General features: G+C 37.0%; 1 protein-coding gene across 2 annotated transcripts in view; it reads right to left on the bottom strand.

Moving 5' to 3' along the window:
• The window catches only part of LOC5575370 (protein abrupt), a 110,416-nt gene extending 94,556 nt beyond the window's left edge, over window positions 1–15,860 (bottom strand). For both annotated transcript variants that reach the window (XM_021850358.1, XM_021850359.1), the window contains exon 1: window positions 15,155–15,860. The gene's annotated coding sequence lies outside the window, so the exon portion shown is untranslated. The remainder of the gene's footprint in view (window positions 1–15,154) is intronic.
• Between the last annotated feature and the right edge of the window lie 5,059 nt (window positions 15,861–20,919).

Here is a 20,919-nt window from a genome sequence, read left to right as displayed (position 1 = left end):
TATTGCCCAATATGTTTCAATGGGGCGTAGTTCTGAGAAATTTGATGGATTCGATCATTTTTCTACAAATTCGATTTTTTCCTTCTTGAGCATCTCCAAAGTAGCTGAAGCATAGTGAGCCGATGCTAAGTCTGGCAAAAACAATGGAGGCATGCTATGCTTTCAGTAGATGGGCAGAAGCAATTTTTTAATGCATTCAGTTCTGTAATTTTCGCTGTTGATTGAACCCGTCGTGAAATATGTAGTATTTTCATACTGCAGGAGCAAATTGCTTGCCATACCAAATCATTTTTCCCAAATTTTTCTGTTGGGATGTATCGTACGTCGTCAGGAATATCTGTTTTGGCCAAAGCGTTGAAAAAATTCAATTTGGACACTTCGCGATTTTAGCCAAATCTCGGAACGACAGTTTTTCTGTACACCATTTGTGCAGTCAATTCGACCCATCGCTTGGAATTTATATTTTTTATGTCAACTTTTGTCTGCTGTCAAAATAAACACTTGGGTACACACTGAAACAATATTTTATTTGTTTTTATGGAATTTTCACACCAAAATGTTAATATTTAGGTATCCACTTACTTAAATGAACAGTCCTTAGTTTGATTTTGGCACGGTTCGATTTTGACAACACATTGTTTTTGCTTGTTCCTTATCTTTTCTTATAAATCAATCTATAGACATAAAATGACTAGTTTAATTCGTTACTCATTACTAAATACAAGTCTAAATGGCGTAGGTTCTGCAGATTTGTGCTCTCAAAGATTTACGGTATGGCTTCGATTCAAGTTGCCTTTAAATAATGTTTTCCGAGAAGTTTAAAGGATACAAACTCTACATGTTATGATATAATTTTGTTTAAGGCCGTCATTCACAGAAAATAATAGAACGAAAAATGAACTTGATGTGTTATATTCCGTTTTGAATATATTTTCAAATTAAATTTACAATATTTCAAAACTTGTCTGTTCTCCTAGAATTATGATTACAGTTAACTCTCCCTTACTCGATATTCCGTATTTCGATATCGAGTTAGAGAACCATAGTAAAAGTTGGTGTTCATGGCTAACTCGATGGTCCCTTGGATCGCAGTTGCATTGGTTTTGTGTTCTGTAACTCGATACCTCCCTAACTCGATGGTCCCTTCAATATCGAGTAAGGGAGAGATGACTGTATTTAGTTTTATATTTCTTCACCAGTTCTTTTAAGTGTATTGAGTTTTTAATTTACAAAGCGGAATATATTATATTGAGTGTATTTGATCACCATTCTTCTTCATTTTTATTTGGGGTGAAGAAAATGTCATGACCGTCATTTACAGTATGACCCATAAAAAAAAGCGAAAATTGTCATGTCATATTAAGTGGTGGGTTGTAAAAGGGTGAGTCGACAACCAGGAAGGAGCGTCCAACATAGCTCTGGTCCTCGCAAGTCCCTACCTCACGCTTCCTCGGGTCTAACGATGACAAAGACCGCCAGCTAAGGGTTGCGTACTTAGCTGGTAGTGCAACCTGGGCACTGTTGTCCTTCTGACATCAGCTAGAGTGAGGAGGTGCGTTTTGAGCGTCTGTACACCAGGAGGTGCGGCTCAAACAGCGTCTGTTCTGGCATCCAGCGGCTGAGTATGAAACGCTGTATCACGTCAGCTACACCTAAGATGGCAGTCCCATCAACGTGATGTAGGTAGCGCGACCCCGGTAAGGTAGCATACCGAATTCATTATCCACCACGAAAAATGGAGAAAGAAGAAGAAACGAACGTTATTTTCGGCAACCGACCTGGCAACGAAATAAGGACTATGATTGGAAACTCGGTACCTGGAACGTCAGGACCCTTAATGAACCTGGACGAGTGAGCCTTTTGGCTCGTGAATTGCGAAAAGTTGGCGTGTGCGTGGCTGCAATTCAGGAAGTGCGTTGGCTAAGATCTGGAGAACGTGAATTCAGAGCGGTAGACCCCATCGCTAACATCGCTTTCAAATACAACATCTACCACAGCGATGGCGATAAAGCTGAACACGGAGTCGGTTTCATAGTGATCGGGAAGCAGATGAAGCGCGTTATTAGGTGGAAGCCGATCAACGAGCGGATCTGCGTATTGAGGATTCGGGGCAAGTTCTTCAACTACAGCCTGATCAACGTATATGCATCGACTAACGACAAACCCGATGACGTGAAGGACGCGTTTTACGAATGTCTCGACAAGACCTATGGAGAATGCCCAAAACACGACGTGAAAATTGTCATCGGCGACGCTAATGCGCAGGTCGGAAAAGAGGACTTCTTCCGCCCTATCATTGGTAAAGAGAGCATTCACTCTGTTACCAACGACAACGGCCTACGTTTAGTGAACTTTGCTGCCACCAGGGGGATGGCCATCAGTTTCACTTACTTTGCACGCTAGGATATCCGCAAGCACACCTGGCAACACCCTAATGGCGAACTTTGCAACCAAATCGACCATGCTTTGGTAGACGGCCGACATTTTTCCGATGTCATCGATGTTAGAACTTTCAGGGGTCCTAATATCGACTCAGACCACTATCTCGTTGTAAGCAAAATTCGAGCGCGATTATCAACCGTTTCGAGTTCTAGAAATCGACAATCGTTGCGTTTCAATATCCAACGCCTGTCAGCAGATGGTGTAGCAGCGGACTACCATCAAAAGCTCGACGAACGGATTAGCGAAATCGACGAAAGCGTCAACCTCAGCGATTTGTGAAGGTCAGTCCACGGAGCGGTGAGCACAGTAGCGCGAGAAGTGGTAGGTACTGCTCAACGGAGACCAAAGAACGGTTGGTTCGACGAGGAGTGCCAGAGAATGACGAACGAGAAGAACTTGGCTAGAAGCCGGATGCTGGTGTCTGGTACCCGTCAGAGCAGAGAGCGGTACAAGGAAGCAAGGGCAGCCGAAAAACGGATCCATCGTAGAAAGAAAAAGGAGCATGAAGAAGCAGTAATTGCTCAGGCGCAAGGAGCTATGGAACAGAACAACATGCGACGGTTCTACGAGTCCGTAAATGGTGTGCGGAGGAAAACAGCGCCGTCTCCCGCCATGTGCAACGACCGCGAAGGAAACTTGCTGACGGATAAAACAATGGTGGCCGCCAGGTGGAAAGAGTACTTCGAGTCATTGTTGAACGGAGATAATGACAGTGGATCTGGTAGCAGAATTCAAATCGATGACGATGGACAGGCTGTGGAACCTCCAACGCTAGATGAGGTAAAAAAAGCTATCAATGGGCTGAAGATCAACAAGGCTGCTGGGAAGGACGAGCTCCCGGCCGAACTCCTCAAACACGGAAGTGAGCAGCTGCACGAATTCCTTCACCGTATCATATTGAGGATATGGGAGGAAGAACAAATGCCTACTAGTTGGTTGGAAGGTCTCATTTTCCTTCTGTACAAGAAAGGGCATCGACTGGAGTGCGCCAATTACCGAGGGATAATACTCCTTAATTCGGCGTACAAAATCATGTCTGGAATTCTGTTCAACAGATTGAGACCGTATGAGAAGTCCTTTGTCGGCGAATACCAAGCTGGTTTTCGAGAGGGCCGATCAACGATCAAATGTTTACCCTGCGTCAAATCCTAGATAAATTCCGGGCGTACAACTTGCAGACTCATCATCTGTTTGTAGATTTCAAAGCAGCGTACGATTCAGTGAAGAGAAACGAGTTGTGGCAAATTATGTCCGAACATGGCTTTCCGGTGAAGCTGATTAGACTGATTCGTGCAACGCTTGATGGATCGAAATCAAGTGTGCGGGTGGTGGACGAGATTTCGTCATCGTTCGTAACCTTAGATGCATTGAAACAGGGTGACGCTCTTTCTAACTTGCTGTTTAACATAGCGCTCGAAGGTGCTATCAGGAGAGCCGGTGTGCAGAGAAGCGGTACCATTATCACACGTTCTCATATGCTCCTTGGCTTTTCGGACGATATCGACATCATCGGGATTGACCGTCGGGCAGTGGAAGAGGCGTTCGTGCCTTTCAAGAGGGAGACAGCGAGGATTGGGCTCACGATCAACACTACAAAAACAAAGTACATTATAGCTGGTGGTCAACGTGGGTCCGGACGTGTTAGTGGTAGCGAAATGGTGCTAGGTGGTGAAAAGTTTGAAGTGGTGGAAGAATTTGTGTATCTTGGAACACTAGTGGCATGCGATAATGATGTTACCCGCGAGGTGAAAAGACGTATTGCAGCTGCGAGTCGGGCTTTCTACGGGCTCCGTAACCAGCTGAAGTCCCGTAGCCTGCAAACGAAAACAAAACTCGCGTAATACAAGACACTGATCCTTCCGGTTGTCCTATATGGCCATGAATCATGGACATTGAAGGAAGTCGACCGGAGAGCTTTCGGGGTGTTTGAACGTAAAGTGCTGCGAACAATACTCGGCGGTAAACTAGAAAACGACATCTGGCGGCATCACGAGTTGTACCAAGTGTATAAAGAGGTGGATACCCAACTAACAATTCAGAGCCACAAACAAGCATGCATGTTTAATTATTGTTCAATAATGGTAATGACAGCTGAATAAAAATTTAGCTCTATAAAGAGCTGAGAAGGTGCTTTTTTAACACAAACTTAGATCAATGTTCAACGTTATGCATTAGAATGAACAAAAGTTGAATCGCCACTTATTAAACGTCTCCAAAGATTCTCATTCGACTAGTCAAGATTGTTCTATAAATGAGCTGAACAAGACATTTTTCCCCCAATTGAAAAGTCAATATTCCACTAAACAAATGTATATGTATAAAAGGATATTCAGAAGACGAACTAACGTTTAACTTGCGTCGCACTTCAGCTATTCCCACATGTTTAACATAAGATATCTTATAGTATCTTATAAAATCCTAATTCAGCTTCAGTATATTTTAAGAACAGTTGATCCAATAGAGGCCTAAATGACGATTAACAAACACATTGTTCAGCAATAAATAAGCCTTGTAAAAGCGATCACACTACAGCTAAATTTAATGAAATGGACAAAATATCCGAAATTCGTGTTGAGTTCCGAATGGATTTCAAAGCTCATAAATTATTGTTTCTTAAAAAAAATTTGAAATAGCTGTTCAGAAAATAAATATGGTCAGTCTCCAGAAATGCAGAATTATTATGAAAAACAAAAATAAACATTTAAGCTAAGTATTCTGATTAGGAGCAAAGTACTGACAAACAAAGCGTGATATTGATTTGATTGACATAAGAGATACTATATCTGAAGACAATATCAAAATTTTGTTCCTGGAACTTCTAAACCTATGAAAAATTTGATGAGAGATTTAATGAATAGCTCGCAGCTATTGGTAAAATCTTGCAGAATCTAAATATGACATGCTAATTTTGGTCTAGTAGTTTATTTTATATATCATTTCCAGATATTTTATATCATATATCTATCGAGTTAATATCACTTTTAGTTATCCATATTATATTTTCTATTGCTAAGCTTTTTTCACCTGCTCGGGATGTTTACCCGTACAACAAAAGTGGAAATTTCTTTGACAGAAATGATTAAATAAATTTCTATACCGAGCTACATTTGAAATTACATTTCTTTACAACTGAATAAATACTGCGATCTAAGAAAAATGATTTAGTTGGCCATCTCTGAAAATAAAAATCCCGCGCATCAAGATATTCGAATATTCTTCTATTCAGGTGGGTTCTGAGGACTAACCCTTCAAATGATTCAAATATATTCATCTAGAGAACTTTTTCTTCAATGCATATGTAATAGGTTTATGAAACATACAAATAAAAAAATAATCAATAATCATAAAATTATTTAAGTTTATGAATCAGTTTTGAACGGACTAAAACTTATTATGAAATTAGATCAATCATTTCAGACTGATTTTACTTTGTGTAAATAAACATTATTTTGACCAACATCGACATAAATTTTCTCACTGTGCGCTAAAAATACCCGACTGAACTCAGCTTGGATCAGCACTAAACAGCAGCTGAATAATATGCTTGTTCAGTTGTAGATCAGCGTACCATGTGTTGATTAAACGTTGTCGAATAGAAGCTCAAACATGGTCAATATTCAGCTATGAGAAGTTTACATTTTGCACTGGACGGTATAATCATCAATAGGGTCCTAAAGCCCTGTCCCAATTTTAGTGCCAAAGGCTTTAGTTTAGGCCAAAAACACATGTTTACTCAATTTTCTAATGTTTTCCGTTGGTTTAAGCCCAAAAAACATTTTTTTAGATTTTGTCACATCCTTTGCCTTCAACTCAAATTTTGGGTGTATTTTGTTTTTCGTGTCCCTTACGAAATGTCAGATAGGAACAACCCCAGTGGTCGAACTAAAACCCCTGTGGTGTTTTTGTCGACTAAGCGAACGTCAAATATGATCAAAAGTGTCAAGGTTCATTCATGAACCAAATTTTTAAATTTAAGTTTAAACATGATATAGCCATTATTTGAGCGGGAAAAATTGCTAAAGTAGTTACAGTAACATGCATTTTCGTGTTATTAAATAAAAACAAGATTTCATTAAACATTTTAGGACCTAATTCTAGGATGGCTCAGATGGCAAGGCATACCGCTGACGATTGGAAGATTGTTATACTATCATAATAACTGTGCACACTACATTTATAAAGTGCCTAGAAAAATATGTTTTTTTTTATTAGTTTTTAACTATTTTTGGACCAGCCGTATAAAAGCTGAACTAAATGCTTGTAAAACGTTTTTGAAGCTTAAAAATAAAGTTGGTATTCAACGACATGCTTTAAAGTTACTCCAAATTTGTGTGAACAATGCTTGAACAAAGGTTGGCCATGGAAATTATTAAAATGTTATAAAACATTATGCTGGATAAAACTGCCATAATGGTGTTTGTTGAATGAGTGAATGTTAGTTGGGTATTGTCAAGCGCATAAAACACGACAGGCTGCGTTGGGCTGGTCACGTTGCCCGTATGCCGGAAGAACGACAAGCAAAGATAATATTGAACAGAGAACCCGGACTAGGCCGCCGACTTCGTGGCAGCCCAGACAACCAAAATTTACGTATAACGAAATCACCTGGAGGCTTTGTATGTGCAAAAGGCCTTCTACGTACAAAAGTGGAGGCGATAGGCGTGCAATGCAATACATATTCAACCGAACTAACCTGTGATCTTATGCGACTTAACATATGATAATAAATGTTGATTTGACAGCTGCTACGGATTGATTCGACCTACTTTGTACGAGTATACGGGACGAAGTAAAATGTACAAATGAACTCAGAAAAAAAGTGTTTTAAACGAGGAAACTTATCAATCTGACGAGTTTATCCACGGTGTTTTGCGAGTTTGATGTAATTAGTCTGAATAAACGAGTTATAACGTAAACTTTCATGCGATTTCTGGTTGTCTGGGAGGCCGCGCACACGATGGCTTTTTGCGGTTGAGGAGGACTTAAGAGCACTTAACGTTCAGGGCGACTGGAAGGGACTGGCTCAGGACCGAGCCCAGTGGAGAAGAATTATCAGATTCAACGTAGCGGATTGTAGCCCATCAAGTATCAAGTATCAAGTAGTAGCTTAAATGCTCATTACTATAAAATTGTACAATGATATCTTATCGTTTCATTTTAACCCAGCCATTTCAACTTGCCGTAGTATATCCTAGACAAGGTTTCTTCCATGTGTAAACCTATTCCAGTTCCTTTCAACCAACTTTAGTCCCTTGAAGGAGTGAGAATGATTTTCATTTCATTTTAGAATTATTTTTTTTTACATTAATACATCAGTAAGAAATAAACGAACTTCAAATGTTTGCCAAACATTTGCAAATGAATTACTCATGAACATGTATCTAAGAGGCAGAGATTAGTCCCGAATTTTTGTCATATAGCAGTCAAAAATTGTACCATCTACAAATTTGTACGAATCGCTCTATTTATCAATAATAATCTCTGAAAGCTGTTTAGATGCATTTCCAATTGAATTCATGCATACGTTTCCTGCAGATTTTCCAAAGAATATATTAAATTTATTCTTCTTCTATCTGGCATTACACCTCTGCTGGGACATAACCTGCTTCCCAGCTTAGAGTTCGTTGAGTACTTAGTTATTAATTGAGAATTTTCTTTGCCAATCAACCTTAATTATTAAGAGGTTAAAAAAAGTAGAATGGTTCATCATTACAATAGCCTATGAAAGTAAATGGAATGTTCTTAAACGCCCTATACCCCAAGCCTTAACAAAAAGCTAAAAAATCCTCATTAAGCATATTATTGAGGCACCCGGAGTGAGTGACAATTCAATTTTTTTTTTAATAGTATTGAAATTTTATTGATGTTTTTTACATAGAACATCAAAATTTAACAAGAATATTGTGGAGGATATTTCCTGTTAAATCAAACCATTAAAAATAATTTTACCGTGAAATTGGTTTTCCGACAAGCATAACAATAATAACACATTTTTACAATTACTGCAGTAATTAAAACACGTAAGCAGCTTATAAACAAGAAAGTTTTACCATTTTATATTCCTTTTGGATTGATACCATATTCAAATAATCTATGTTGTCAACATAAAATGTGATTAATTATGTGATTATTGACAACGGTAAGTGTTATGAGGTAGATTAAAAGTTATTAAAAATTTCATGTGCCCACTTGCCCCGCAGAGTTGAGTAACTTCACAGTGGATTTTTAAGACTTTCTTCACATCAGCGAATACAGGGTGTGCCATCTTTTACGTTGGTCAATTTCTATGTATGATGTATTTTTATTTAATTTAAACTTTTGCAATTTATTTGGGCTATTCATGAAAACAACATAAATCAACTGGCTGCATTTATTGCTCGTAGCAAAATGGGCTACACGCAGCATGCTGTTTACATTGCCTTTTGGAGCTATTTGGGGGGATGATATCGGCAGAAGAGTCTGCCTTGAGCTCGCCAATAATCCAAGATTTTCTAGCACACACTTTGCTTTTCAAGTTGCTCCATAAACTTAAGTCAGGAGGAGTCAAATTAGGATCTCCAAAATAATTTTTTTTTTATATCAGATGTCCATGGAATTTCCGTTGCAGAGACAACAAACTTTCAAAGATATCGAATTTCATCGACTGTTTCGTACTTCAAAAAAAAAAAAAAATGACTCAATGATTCTTTTGGCGCGAACGCTGGTACAAGCTGTTTGTGCCTGGTCAAGGAATGGCGTTTCTTGCATAGATTTTTTGTTTCTCAAATGTGGAATTTTTGCTTATTAATGAAGCCATATGGTTCCTGTAGACCACGATATTTTCAAGGATATAACGGTTGAGTTAACACAACTGCAAGACTATTTTCAACTCTAAGAGTCACAATTTTGGTATGTTGTATCGGTGTTAAGTTATTCATGGTTAAAGGTATACTGAATTGACGTTTCAAAAACATGTCAAACCAAATCAATCGGTTAATAATGTCAGTTATTCAATATTCACACACTGACATAAAAGCCGCGCATCCTGTATGCTATCACAAAGTGATAAGATATTAAAAATATTTTGAATCGAACATTTTATTGGAAAATTTACTGAATAACTTATATGTTCCACTGGCCCCGTCCATCTACTAGCACAGCAACTGCCCTTTTGCGCTTACTCATACATGTTCATTGTAAACTTTATAGACCGCGGGACAAATATGCGTAGAACGGCAGTCCACCATCATACTACATAAAAACATAGTTTTCAACAGATTGAAGGATTTATCTCCTCTCCCTTATTTGCTCACTATCAAACTACATAGTAAATCAAGCATCTTTGTATATCATATTAATTGTGAAAAAGATATCAACACAGCAGCAAGAATTATTGATTTGTAAAAACTGTTTACAAGAGCTCTATTTCGTATCAATCGTTTTCAGTTTGAATTTGTACGAAATTAAACAGTGAAATATGTAATTGTAGGAAAAGTTACGGGAAATTGTTATGGATTACGTTATTTTTTTCAGGATGGTTGATTCGATCTCATCGGTCCAGAATATTTTTCTTACATACAATATAAAAAAAAAATTAATGAACGATTGGCGAATCAAATTCTCAGTTAAGGAGTAACCAAAGAACTGAGAAGCTGAGAAGTGTATAACTGTTTATTTTCATGTTTAGAATAGATGAATTTTCTTTTTCTTTTGTCTGGAATTACACCTCTATTGAGACAAAGCCAAAGGGTGTAATTCCAGACAAAAGACAAGGAAAATCCATCTATTCTAAACATGAAAATAAACAGTTATACACTAGAATCAAATACACACTTAAATCAGAATACCGATCTCGGCTGTTGTAAATCTCGGTTAAAGGTCGTTTGCTGACATCTTAGTAAAAGTGACGTTTGGTGATGGCACCCAAAGGAGCTGTTTTGAGTAAACTTGATTTTTTGCTGTCATATCAGTTAAAATTAATTTTCTGACCGCTCAGCTATGTGGATTTCGGTAAAAGAATGAAAATTAGTTGAATTCAACTGAGTGTGTCCTTCACTGTACGAATAAGTGTCCTATGACATATTAATCCACAAGATCACATAGGACAGTTATGTCCATTACAACATGTAATCTTATTTATCTTTGTTATATAAACTTTCATTTAAAATTTGGGCTACCATCGAGCTTGAGAGAAAAAAACTGCCTTTTATCATGATTATATTTGAAAATAAGTACTTCAGGGAACAAAAATTTAAATTAAACAAAAAATATGTTCGGGATCCCTCGGTGGATTTTTTTTGGGGAACATGTCAAATGAAAGCTAAAAACCTATATTTTTGAATGGTGAAAGATTTAGCGATGCCTATTTTTTTGTGATAATATTGTTGTACCAGACACGCCGTGAAATCAGTTGAAATTTCACAATAAAATTTAGTTTAAATTGATTTTTTTTCAACATGCTTGCAGTCTTCATATAAACTTCTTCGTTTTTCTTATATGGCATAATACAATACTTTTCTAAACCACCAAAAAATAACATTTTACCATCGAAAATATTATGAACTTTGTTGATAATTATTGTTTTATACATGAAGTTTTAATACTGTGACAAATTGAGCAAATATATTGCCGTACAAGTTGACAAACTTGCATGCAAGTTGGCTGAAACAGTCAAATTTTGCATTTTCAACAGTCAATATCTCAAAAACTAGACGTGCCACGATATTTCTGAAAACGGCAATGGACTCAGCAACCCTTGATTTAGTAAATAGTGGAATTCTGGTGCTTGAGACAAAACCGTGTTTCGCAGTGTAATTTGGAAAACTCAGTTTATATAGTAAAATTATTCGTTTTTTTGGTGGAAAGCTTGTCTAACATTCTTAGTAGAAAAGCCTAAAGCTCACGTTTAGCAGTTTACTGGCAAATTATTCAGTACTGCATCATTTTAAAAATACTTTCACCGCAGCTCCTTTCAATAAGATATAAAACTAAAGATCACACGACTTTTTTTTTGCTTGATGATTTTTCGTTCCAAACATGTTTGCACGGCGAATACTCCCTGGTAAATATGTATGATATCTGTTACCGTTCATTAGTATAAAGAAAACTTGAAATTATTTAAAACTTAAGATTATTAGCATATGATAATAAATCTTCGAGCTGTTTAGTAGAATACCTATAAGTAGTAGTCGAGTCTAGTACACGACACTGAAGACGGCCTTACAGTTGAGGTCGAAATACGCGTATCTGTCAAAGGATACAAACTCTAGTGGAATTAAATGGTATAGTACTAAATTCGGTTTTTTCATCTACTTATTATTAGCATAGTTCTAGTTTTAACTACTTAACATAATGCTGTTAAGTGAAAATGAAGAAATTTGGATTCTACAGCCAAGCATTTTAGAATGGTTCAGGAAAAGAAATCAGCTTTTAGATTTTTTAAACTTTCAACGGTTTTTATTGTAAATTACTCTTAGGATCTCTTAGAACTGTAACTGTATCACTGCTCGTTTTAATATCGCTTTAGTATATCACTCTCGATTTCGGCAAGGTTTTCTGTTGGATTTTATCACGCCAAAATAATTGTAGGAATTTCATACATTTCACATTAAAAAATAACCCTAAACAACCAACATCTATTTTTTTTGACTCACCTTTTACGTGATTTTCTTAATTCACTCTGCTTCTGCAACATAATGCTAAAATTTTGATGAAAATTATATGGCAAGGAAACCATTTTCACCATATCACGCTTCGGTATATCACGCCAGAAGTTTTTGGAACCGTGATATAGGGGGAGATCCCCCAGTACTGGACACTTAAGCCACTAAATTCATATTTCGAAAAATATTGATTTTATGGGCTCGTGTTACCCATTTATGATAAATATTATCATTTTTATAGTGTACAAAAATAAATTTGAAAATATAAATATGAATTTTGACATTGCATTTTGATGATGATGATTCTGCGGTAGCCGCCAAATTCTACCGCAGCTGTCAAAGTTCTACCGCAGACTTGAAAATCATTTTATCATTGAACGAAACCAACTAATCAAAGTATGCTTGTAGAGTCCAAAGCTTTGAAAAGGGGCTGAAAACAACAGCCATCAGCGTGGTTTCCAAGGTATTATCGCAACTGATCGATGATGCTTTGAGAAAATCAGTACTGTGAAAGCTGCGGTAGCTTTCTGTTCAACCGTAGAACGGAAAGTTATCTCTACAATTGCAATATTTTAGTATCAAATTGATCGATCTTGAAAGGTGGCACCCAATACCGGACACGATCTGGAAATGCTTCGAATTCTGCAAACTTAAACATCATTGAATGTGTACACTATAGGAATAGTTTATAATTACCAATTCAATGCATTTGCAACATTTACCAGAATTATTTGAGATTTTCTTAGTTTGTAAGATGCCGATTAAAAACGTCTTTCATATTCGATGAAAAATAGCACATTTTACGATGTTGTTATGAATGTTCATTCTTCTTAATTTTATTGCATGTTTGATACCATGGTCGACGGAACCCATGAAAAATGAAAGTATTTTGAGACACTGTTGCAATAATTACAAAGATATCATATAACAAATCAAGCTGTCCGAAACTGAGGGACAGGAGGTGCTTAAGCAAAATTGCAATTTATCCATATTTGGTTCAATTATGGTACAAAATACATTCATATTATCAAGTTAAGATTATGTTCGATCATGCTTGCGGGATCCAAAGTATTTTTTCATATTCAAAATAATTACTAAATTAGCTCAAAATTAAGAAAATACGTAAATTTTTTGAAGATTTCCAAACTTTTCTACTTTTTAAAAAGGCATGCATATTTCAAGGATGTGTTACTCTACGCAAACATTAGCCTACATACCGTTTTGTCTCAAATTCCGAACAGACTCATATTCCGAACACTCATTTTTGTATGGCGATTTGGTTGAAATGTTTCGCTGAAATATGTCATCAAATAACAAGGAAATGGCAGTCAAGTGCAATTTAATTTTTACGTCCCCGGTATAATTAATACCGCGGGAGTAGTGATGACTCTCTAGTTTGAGACCAGTAGAACAAGCTCAGATAAATTTGTTTGCGAAATTATTAATTTGATACGATTTATTCGTGCTGTTCGGGATTTGAATCAAGATGTTCGGAATATGAGACAGAATTAACACAATGTTCGGCATTTGAATCAAAATGTTGTTCCATACTTTTACGTAAAAAAAAAAACAAAAACTAATTAAATCAACATTATTATCGGTACACCCAATAGCTAACAGTTAGACTTTGCTGAGAAATTAAAATTCACAAAAATATCAGCTAATTTATGTCAATCAGATGCATTTGAAGTCACTGTTGGCCATAAGTGTTCAGAATATGAGTCAAAACGGTACTAGCTTTTTTTTCTTCTAATACACCATCTTGATTGGACCATGATTTCTCAATGTTTCGACTTTGTCCGGTATTGGGTGCTGTCCGGCACTGGGGGATCTCCCCCTAATCTAAACCGAGATGAGCCAACGGTAAATTTGTGCACGGTGAATGGTACCATAGACCGGAATGAAGCGACCTTACCATGGCATTTTTGAACACAAATCTTGACATATTTTTGAACACGTATCACTATTTTTCTATTTTTATTTCAATGATACATATTTAACAATTACTCGATCTTCTTCATTTGAAATTGTCAGTTGAGAAAATTAGTCAAATTTGCAAAGTGCATATTTGTTTTCAAATGCATGGTGACGATATTAAACATCGCACTCATGTTGCGAAATTTGCAACCCGCAATGTCCCGCTCGAGCAAGGAAAATTTGCGCGCTTTGGCTCCACAACGAGCATTTATCGGGAGAGGACTTCAATTGTTTCCAAAAATATCTCTCATTGTGGACCCATCATCAATCAGCGAGCCAAGTGCTGTGCCAGTGCCTAGTGGTGTCTGCAATTTTGTGTTGAAATCTCTTTTCCTCTGAGGTCCGGCTGATTATATTTTTCCCGACATGTTATTCTTACTGCAATGTTATTAATTGTTGCTTTCGTTGCTCCCACTGTCCATGCACTTTTCCGAATTGCATGATTGTGTGAAATTGGGAATACCGGCGACTCCTGTCCTGTCAGATTTTGATTGAGTATAAAGCGCAATTTTATTTATAACTGCTATTGAATTGACGATTAAGAGCACAAAAATCGAGTGTCATCGGAAAAAAAGTGCTGGGAAATTCAGTTATCCTTCACTCACTGTAATACGCTCTCACACTTACTCTGGTCTGGCGATGGGGGGGAATGGTGGTCAATGTAATGTTCACTTTCTTCGTCTTCGTCTTTGGTTTGGAAAACTGAGAAACTCTTTGACATTTCTCACCCGCCGTTAGGAATTTGCTCTGTAATGGTGGGTGATTTGTTCACTTTTGATCGCCCAATCGCGAAAATCGTATCGAACCGAACGATAGATAGAAACAGGAAACTCGCGCACTTATCATAGCATAGTTGATTGGTGACTAATTGGCTAATGAACACACAGGATTTGCTGTCGACCCACATGTGTATCGACGGAGCTTCTTCTTCGAGTGGACATTTTCACACTTTGCTGGTGATCACTGATTCTTCACGCGGATTGGTGGTAGGAGAGAGTAAAACGCATTTAGTGAAAGCAGGTAAGAGAGTCCTTATGATCAACGCACTTGTCGAGGGGGAATGAGGGTGTAGATAAAATGCACACTTGTATCACCTTGAGTTGAAGGATACGAAAGATCCTTCCAAAGAACTGCCTTCGAATGGAACAATTGCTTCTTTGACTAGTTGCGACGTAACACGAGTTGACGGTCCGTCGCGACGATCACCACGTTCTGCAATAAATAGATCGGCCGAAAAAAGTGCCAATGCAAGCTGGTACAAAAAGCTGGGCAACCGAACGCCGTGCCGCGCTGAGCTACTTTGACATCTCCCAAAAATCCAGGCCGTATTGTACTATTTTTAGTCTCTGGTGGCCTGGAGAACTGCCACCACTACTAATGCTACTAGCGGCCAGCGGAGCTACTCTCTAATGTCACGCGTGCTCCTCTTCTGCTGCCGGCCGAGAGCAATGTGTGACTGTGTGGCGGAAGAAGAAGATCTGCGCGCTCCACGGTCTTGGCGACTTTTGAAAACCGCGATCTCCTCGCGAGAATGTTTTCCACACGTACAAAAACGCCAAAGGGACAGAGTGTGGACACTCGCAAGATGACGATGACGACGAGCACGACGAAGACGGTTAACGATGTTTACGCTTTTTGGTCACTGCCGTTGTTCTTCCAAGATGCCCCACGATCAACGGACAGCTTCGCGATCGGCATCATGTGTTGCCTTCCTTGCTTGGGGCTGTCTGGTACCTAGCGCCTAGGAGATACGGACGCGACTTGAGATCGAGCTTCGTCTCCGACGATTGACTGACCGAGACTAACTGGCGAGTGTTTGGCAAATTTTCCCCAAACGTTTTCTCACACTTGATCCGAGCCGAGGAAAACTCACTGCGCAGCTTTCTAAGCATCGTGATCGAGTAGAGAATACGGGGAATCGGTTACAGTGACACCTCGTTGAGTTGGTGTTTTATTTGACTTTGATTACTGCTCGAAAGCGACCCGTTTCAAATGCACGGCTTTCTGAGCAACAATCAAAATTTTATAGAAACACTTTTTGAGTGACACAATACGGTGAATACAGTACGAGGTCGATATTTGGGTTGGTACAATCTTTTTTTTTAAACCTGTAAGAAGAACATAGATTATGGTGAGGATTTGAATGAAGCCGGAAGACGTTGTGAGATTGTATAATAAATAATCTGAGATTATACAGCTAACTTCGCTGCTTACATATCCAAATTGATATGATAATACATGAACAAAATTCAACTTATTATACAAACTTTCATAAAGGAAGCTGCTGAACAGTCATTTTTTTTCAAGTTTACCCGCGCACAAAATTATTATTATTATTTATTATCACCACCTAAGCTTTTTCTCCCATCCGACAACATAAATGTCTTCTTTATCTTCTTCTTTTTGGTATTACGTCCTCACTGAGACAGAGCCTGCCTCTCAGCTGAGTGTTCTTATGAGCACTTCCACAGTTATTAACTGAGAGCTTTCTTTGCCAAAGTTGCCATTTTCGCATTCGTATATCGTGTGGCAGGTACGATGATACTCTACGCCCATGGAAGTCAAGAAAATTTCCATTGCGAAAAGATCATGGACCGACCGGGAATCGAACTCAGATATCTTCAGCATGGCTTTGCTTTGAATCCGTGGACTCATACCACTAGGCTAAGGGGGGCCTTCATATCTTACATATGCAACATAAAATATTTTCAGTGTGTAAGGATCACGAAAGTGTTGGCCGAATTGTTTTATGAAATTAAGCATTTATCCTGCTCAATGAATTATTGCATTATAGACGGATTTCACGCCAACTCGACACGCGATTGGCAGCACCCCTTCAGAATTCAATGAAACTTTCTGGATATCAGAAGTATGTGAAACTAAGATACTTTGCATATTTTGTTTTTTCATCATTATCAAAATATATTTTTCGATCTAGACTAACATTTGGAAAGGGTCAAAATATAATAGTATAACTCAAAAACGGTAAGACCTACAAAAAAGTGTTGTATGGGGGACTGTCGTGAAATTTCCTGACGTTTTAGAAAAAAAATTGAAAAACTAAAAAACATTTTCTACACTGAAAAAAAAAATGATTCAAAACTTTAAAGTCGATTTAAAAAAAACGGTCACTTCAGATTTTGATTCCTTAAGCAAAAAGTTTCGTAATTAAATTTACTAAAAGTCGTCCATACATTGCAAATTGGGCATATTTTAGAGAAAAAAGTTTTTCTAACATCGATTTTTTAAGTCCAAAATGAATTTTTTATTTTTATTTCGCTTTAAATAGTCTAGTATGATCATATTTTCAAGTGATAAATGAGTTTTAATCACAAAATAGATCATATTTGTTTAATTGGGAGTAGTTAAAAGAAATGAAACGGAATTATACAGAGTTTTTCTTTTTTTTTTTTTTTTTTTTTTTTTTTTTTTTTTTTTTTTTTTTTTTTTTTTTTTTTTTTTTTTTTTAATTTCTTTATTAGTATCATTCCAAACATTACATTCATTTCTTAAATCTAGGTGTTCTGTGTTATTTGACAACACTATCATCCTAATTTGGTAAAACAAATTTAAGATTTTATTAACATTTTGTTAACAACATATTACATTTCATTTGCCGTAGCAGTTCAGTTTTTTTACAGGTGAGTTGATTTCACCTGCTTATAAGAGGAAAAAAAAAAAGTTTTTAATATACTTAACCTAACTTAACCTAAACATATAACGCATTAATCGTGGCAATAGAAGATTGTTACGATTTTTGCCTGAAATTATTAATGATTGTATTTGACATTTGTTCCAATGTTTCAACATTGGATATTCTATGTAACTCATTGGTACTATACCAGGGAGGAAGCTTCAGAATCATTTTCAAAATTTTATTTTGAATTCTCTGCAGAGTTTTCTTCCTGGTATTACAACAGCTAGTCCATATTGGTACAGCATACAACATGGCTGGCCTGAAAATTTGTTTGAATATCAACAGCTTGTTCTTAAGACAAAGTTTTGATTTTCTATTAATAAGGGGATAGAGATATTTTACATATTTATTACATTTGGCTTGAATGCCCTCAATGTGATTTTTGAAAGTTAAATTCTTATCTAGCATGAGCCCTAGATACTTAACTTCATCTGACCAATTTATTGGAACCCCTCTCATCGTGACAACATGTCTACTTGAAGGTTTCAAATAAAGAGCTTTTGGTTTATGTGGGAATATTATTAGTTGAGTTTTGGAAGCATTAGGAGAAATCTTCCATTTTTGTAAGTATGAAGAAAAAATATCCAAACTTTTTTGCAATCGACTACAGATGACACGCAGGCTTCGTCCTTTGGCGGAGAGGCCTGTGTCATCCGCAAACAAAGATTTTTGACATCCCTGAGGTAACGCAGGTAAGTCAGATGTGAAAATCTTGTATAATATTGGTCCCAAAATGCTGCCTTGAGGAACACCAGCTCTTACAGGAAGTCTTTCAGATCTGGAGTTCTGATAATTAACCTGAAGTGTACGATTTGACAGATAACTTTGAATTATTCTAACAATGTATGTTGGAAAATTAAAGTTTTTTAATTTTACAATCAAACCTTCATGCCAAACACTGTCGAATGCTTTTTCTATGTCTAGAAGAGCAAGACCAGTAGAATAGCCTTCAGATTTGTTGGAACGGATCAAATTTGTTACACGTAAAAGTTGATGAGTGGTCGAATGTCCATGGCGGAATCCGAACTGTTCATTGGCAAAAATTGAATTTTCGTTGATATGGGCCATCATTCTGTTCAAAATAACCTTTTCAAAAAGTTTACTGATGGAGGAAAGCAAACTGATTGGACGATAGCTAGAAGCTTCTGCAGGATTTTTGTCTGGTTTTAAAATTGGAACAACCTTGGCATTTTTCCATTTGTCAGGAAAATATGCTAATCGAAAACATTTGTTAAATATATCAACTAAAAATGATAAGCTACTTTCTGGAAGTTTCTTGATGAGGATGTAGAAAATTCCATCATCGCCAGGAGCTTTCATGTTTTTGATTTTTTTAATAATAGTTCTCACTTCTTCCAAATCAGTCTCCCAGGTATTTTCGAAAACGTTCTCTTGATTGAGAATATTTTCGAACTCCTGAGTAACTTCATTTTCAATTGGACTAGTAAGTCCTAAATTAAAATTGTGCGCACTTTCAAACTGCATAGCAAGTTTTTGAGCTTTTTCGCAATTAGTTAGTAATAATTTGTTTTCCTCTTTCAATGCCGGTATTGGCTTCTGAGTTTTTTTCAAGATTTTCGATAATTTCCAAAAGGGCTTAGAGCCAGGGTCCAATTGAGAAATTTTATTTTCAAAATTTTTGTTTCTGAATTGAGCAAAACGTTTCTTGATTTCTTTCTGCAAATCCTGCCATATAATTTTCATAGCAGGATCGCGAGTGCGTTGAAATTGCCTTCTCCTCACGTTTTTAAGACGGATCAAGAGTTTAAGATCATCGTCTATAATCACGGATTCAAATTTTACTTCACATTTTGGAATTGCAATGCTCCGGGCTTCAACAATGGAATTTGTTAAAGTTTCAAGAGCATTGTCAATATCAAGTTTAGTTTCTAAAGAAATGTTAACATCAAGATTGGAGTCAACATACGTTTCATATATATTCCAGTCGGCTCGTAAATAATTGAAAGTGGAGCTGATAGGATTGAGAATCGCTTCTTGGGATATTTGAAATGTAACAGGGACATGATCAGAATCAAAATCAGCATGAGTAATCAGTTGGCTACAAAGATGACTAGAGTCGGTTAAGACCAAATCAATCGTAGATGGATTTCTAGAAGAGGAAAAACATGTGGGGCTATCAGGGTATTGAATTGAGAAATATCCTGAAGAGCACTCATCAAATAAAATTCTGCCGTTGGAATTACTTTGAGAATTATTCCATGACCGACGTTTGGCATTAAAGTCACCAATGACAAAAATTTTTGACTTATTGCGAGTCAATTTACGCAAGTCAGTTTGGAGCAAATTAACTTGCTGCCCAGAGCATTGGAAAGGCAAATAGGCAGCTATGAAAGTATATTTACCAAACTGTGTTTCAACAGAAACACCTAAAGTTTCAAAAACTTTAGTTTCAAATGATGAAAACAGTTGATGTTTTATACGCCTGTGAATGATGATTGCAACTCCCCCACATGCCCCATCAAGTCGATCATTACGATAAACAAAAAAGTTAGGATCTCTTTTGAGTTTAGATCCAGGTTTTAAATACGTTTCGGTAATAACTGCTATATGCACGTTATTAACCGTAAGAAAATTAAACAGCTCGTGCTCTTTACCATTCAGAGAACGAGCATTCCAATTTAAAATATTTAAATTATTATTTGGATCCATTAGAAAAACGTAATCCAATAACAATTTGATTTGTAAATTTTACACCTACTTGGACTGCTTCAGTCATAGTGGTGGCTTTGAACATTGCATCAATCATTAGATTCAATTGTTCAGTTAGAAAATTAAAATCAGAGGCAGACATGTCATGTGATTTCCCATTGGAATTTCCGGTAGACGAAGAAGCGGAGTTACCTGTGGCGGTAGGGTTTTTTCCATTTGATTTGAAACAAGTAGAATGGGTACCCATGGATCGAACAGGGGAGGAGTTCAAATTTCCTGCTACGATATCGGCAAAGGATTTACCGTGGGTAGATACATTCGAAATAGAAAGATTCGAACGGCTACCCGACGGATTAAAATTAGTTTGTGAATGAGCATGATTATGATCTTCCTGATGGGTATGATTCATGATCAAGCGATCGTTAACTGAAAAATGAGCATTGTTCGATACTCTACCAGGCAAATTCCGGAAACGACCGTTATCGTAACGGA

The sequence above is a fragment of the Aedes aegypti genome, chromosome 3 (assembly GCF_002204515.2).
Source record: "Aedes aegypti strain LVP_AGWG chromosome 3, AaegL5.0 Primary Assembly, whole genome shotgun sequence".
Lineage (NCBI taxonomy): Eukaryota > Metazoa > Arthropoda > Insecta > Diptera > Culicidae > Aedes > Aedes aegypti.
This window is presented reverse-complemented; position numbering and strand designations above follow the sequence as displayed.